This window comes from Alosa alosa, chromosome 5 (assembly GCF_017589495.1).
Source record: "Alosa alosa isolate M-15738 ecotype Scorff River chromosome 5, AALO_Geno_1.1, whole genome shotgun sequence".
Taxonomy (NCBI): Eukaryota; Metazoa; Chordata; class Actinopteri; order Clupeiformes; family Clupeidae; genus Alosa; species Alosa alosa.
The window spans coordinates 17498245-17502706 of NC_063193.1; the positions used below are offsets into that span (position 1 = coordinate 17498245).

Genomic DNA, 4462 nt, shown 5'->3' on the forward strand with positions numbered 1-4462 from the left:
ATGTTTTATCTACAAAACTGCCATATTGAAACAAGCTGTTGAAAAATAAAATCACAATCGAGAATATTGCCTGTTCTGCATCTGTATAGAGAGTGATATTTATTTTACGTGATAAATGTGTTGATATGGCTCTCACACAGACACCCTTTTTTGATTGTGCCCTGTTTATTCTATACAGAGTCCAGAGCTGACAAGAGATCCCCTGATCTGAACCTTGTGCTCCTGGGGAAGAGTGGTGTGGGGAAGAGCTCGTGTGGGAACACCATCCTGGGGAGAGCTGCATTTGAGACTCGTGCCTCCTCATCTTCTGACCCTGTAACACTGGCAAGTGAAATGTCCAGTGGATGTGTCAGAGGTAAACATTTGGTCATTATCGACACCCCTGATCTATTTGGCTCCCAACTTACCCATGATGCATTACAGAGAGAAATTAGGACCATTACCTCTCTTTCCTCCTCCGGTCCCTGTGTCTTTCTGTTGCTGATTACACAGAGAGACATAGGCTCTGACCTTGAGGGAATGCTTGCTGTCATCCAGGAAACTTTTGGTGACGAGGCAGTAGACTACACCATGGCTCTAATCACCCTTAGTGGTGTGGATGAGAAGAATATCCGCTCGATAAACAACCAAGCAAGTAAAAGGCTTCCCGAGGCACTGAGAGAAAGATTTCATATTATGTTTAGAGATAACCAGTCTGATCAAGTTAGAAATCTACAGGAAAAAATTGAGGTAATGTTGGAAGAAAAAGGTTTTCCTGAGATATTCAAGGAGAAAGCAACCATGAAAACAAAACCTGATGACCTGAAGCTGGTGCACACAATCAAGGCAGAGAAAAACAGTAGACAGAAAGAATGGGGCAGCAGGAAAAACATCTGTCAAGAAAAAGAGGGGTCTGAAGAAGAAGATAAATGTGTCTCACCACATTTTTACACAAGTGAGTGGCATGTGTAGAAGTTGGGATGCCTTTTAAAATGTGGATAAAAAATAATGCTATGATTTACAAATAATGTCAACCCTATATTTAACTGAGAATAGTTAAAAGGCAACATATTAGCTGTTGAATTTGTCACTAATAGCAATGCAGTCAATATTCTTAGTTGCGAGATTGCTGTAGGTTTGTCATAAACCATGACATGGTGCTGAACGTCAGAAAGGTATAAAGGCAGCATAGTCATGTATAAATCATATTGTGTACACTTGACTGTAATGTCTCAAACACAAAATTAACAGGCAGGTGTGTGGGTTTTCTAAGTATTTAAGATAAGTAGATGTAGAGGAACATTGTTGACATTAGCTCCACAATTTGCTCCCTCTCTTCAGTTGGCTGTGTGAGGATTATCCTGATTGGGAAGACTGGAGTTGGAAAGAGTGCCACAGGAAACACCATCCTTGGCAAGAATGATTTTAAGTCCACATTGTCATCGATATCTGTCACAGAAAAATGTAAGAAAAAGACAGCCAAGATTGGTACCAGAATGGTACAGGTCATTGACACGCCGGGTCTGTTTGATACAGACTCCCCCAACTGAGAAAATCAGAGGGGAGATTGGGAAATGCATAGCAATGTCCTCACCGGGACCCCATGTCTTCCTACTGCTGCTCTCTGTGGCTGTTCGCTTCACCGAAGAGGAGAGAAACACGGTAAAGATGATCCAGGACATCTTTGGAGAATATTCGAAAGCGTACACAATGGTGGGCTTCACTAATGGAGAGAGGCTGAAGAATGCTGGTACAAGCATTGAGGAGTACATCCAAAATGACAAGGCTGTGCAGAGTCTGATTCATGACTGTGGTGATAGATACCATGTTTTCTGCAATAGCGGAAAAGATACTCGTCACCAGGCTAGTTCTTTTCTGTCGAAGATTGACAAGATGATACGGCAAAATGGAGGAAGCTTCTACACCACAGCCATGTATGAAGAAACTGAGAAAAAAATCAGAGAAAAAGAGATTCAACTACTTCAAAAAACTGGTGCAACTGAGGCACCAAAACAAAGAAACCCCATTAAAAATCATGTTTGATCAATTGTACAAAGAAAGGGAGGAAACTATGAAAATGCTTGAGAAATACAAGACATTTCTGGAGGATAATCGTGACCAAAGGATTCAAGATATTGAAGGGAAGCTTTTTACTGAGATTACCAAAGACAGAGACTACTTTCGGAAGATGGCAGAAAAAGCTCAGGCTACAGAGGCTGCAAAAGCCATGAAACCTGGTGGAAAGAATTGTGTTATTTCATGATAGCTGACGCACATTTCATATATCTCTAATTCAGTCATTATGGGGTGGCCAGATTGGGGCAAAGACTCAGAGGGGTTACACATAAACATAACATGTGAAAAGTAAAATAATACAAATAAAAACGTAATACTATATTAATTAATTATGCCTTATAAACAACCAAATGTATTATTTTATGTAAAGAAGGATTGAAAATAAGAAATTTGACAAAGTAGCAAATAACTTCAGCCTTCAACTTCGGCTAAAAAGCGTCAGCCAAATGTAATGTAATGTAATGTAATGTAACTTCGGAAGCACATAACTTGGTAGATGCAATGCAACTCGAATTAAATTTTCCACCAAAACGTGAATCAGAGGCACAGAACCCATTTTCCTTGACAACGGTCTGTAATACTTAGCAACGGTCTATTATACAAAATTATCAGACCTCCGAACGTTGGGAAGGCCTATTCAAGTGAATGGAGCATTCTGTGTAATAAAGCCTAAATAATTTGGCCAACATCAAATCAATGTAAAGCACTTGTTTGGGCTAAGCTTCTTGAATACATTCTTTTTTGTGCTGTCCTATTATCACATCTCTGGTGGAGTGGCACTTGGGGTGGCTGACTGGATTCTTGGGGAGGTCATAAATGAAAGGTTTTTCAAGTCTACTGTGAATTACTAATCAATCTTTTTAGCATTTTTTTTAATAGTCCTAGTGATTTAGGCTAAGGGACAAAATAGGAAAAGTAGATTGTTTTTTTACATTTTAAATTTACCATTTAAATTTACAAATGTTCTCTTTTTTACTTTTTATTATTATTGATCATTTAATTTTTTTTTTTTCATTATTTTACATTTTTTATTCACTTTTATTCACTTGTTATTATATGTATTTTAATCTCCATCTTTTCTTGTCAATCTAATCTTTATTGTTTGGTCATGTCTTATTTGTTGTGTCCCTTTCTTTTGGAGCACATTGGGTCTGTGTTTGTCACATGAAATGTGCTATATAAATAAAATTGATTTGATCTGAGTAATTCGGTATATTACATAAGACCTGCATGTATTAAAATATGTGTATTGCATGTATAAATACAGATTTAGTTAACCATTTACTGTCCTCTACAACTGCTTTCAACTACTGAATAAAGCTATCATTAACCTCACAATAATTGTGTTTGTCACATACATTACATCACCTCATATTTTGGCTATGATGCATACCATCATCATGACATCACCTAGAAATGACTTTTGTTTACAGTGAAGAATGATTTCAAAACATTCAGCATCCAATGCCATAGAAGACTGATAAACACACAAACAATATACAGTTTCCATGTTTAGGACAAGACCGTTCTTCTTGTACCCCATCTTGTATTCACTCTCTTTTTGAACTTCATGTCATATCAATAATGTGTATTTTGCTGCCATGTCAAAAATGCACAATACTGCACCTGCACACATGATGACATGTTTTGTAATATTAAATTTACATATAACATTTCATCTGGTTCTTCAGATAGTCAAAGTGGTAGCCCTGTGTCACTGATGCAAATGCACCTTACAGACTCTGACTCATGCTCAAACTCATGCCTCTAATCCATGGACTGCAGAGTTTTAAGAAAAATAAATGAACAGGATTTAAGCAAAGTGCCTTTTGGGCATGGCACAGTGTTTCCTGACTCTGACCCCTATTTTTCCTGTGTAGCACTTCTTCCCTCGATCCACACACAACCCTGTATAACAACAATGCAGAATGCAGAATTCATCAGGAAGGTCATAAGGTCATACATCTTGATGTCTAACGTCACTAGACATGAAGAGCAGCAAAGATCACTGTCTGTAGATTCTTATCCAAGAAATACCTCACACTACAGTACATGTGTAAAATGTGCATATCGTGTGATTGAAGGTCACTTTCTAAATCCACAACAGATCCAATCAAATTGATCAAGGTTTCTCAGTTGCCAGGGAGTTCTTAAAAGGTTGAGGAACTGATGTTGCTGAATGGTTCACGAGATCACCACCTTGTGTTAATAACTCACAGCTGGACCTGCTGGCCCACCACAGATGGGGTACACACACACACACACACACAACCATGTTCAGAGAACACACAAGCGTAATTATGCCAAAAGTCAACAGTAAATAAAAAGAGTAAATAATGTGCTGGTGAGAAAACCCAGATAAACACATAAAATAGCAGACTAAATATGAATAATGGCTCCAATCAGA

At 38.1% G+C, this 4462-nt stretch overlaps 1 pseudogene; it reads left to right on the forward strand.

The window, feature by feature from the left end:
* Window positions 1–413: 413 nt before the first annotated feature.
* LOC125294324 lies at window positions 414–2322 on the forward strand (annotated as a pseudogene).
* The last annotated feature ends 2140 nt before the right edge of the window (window positions 2323–4462 follow it).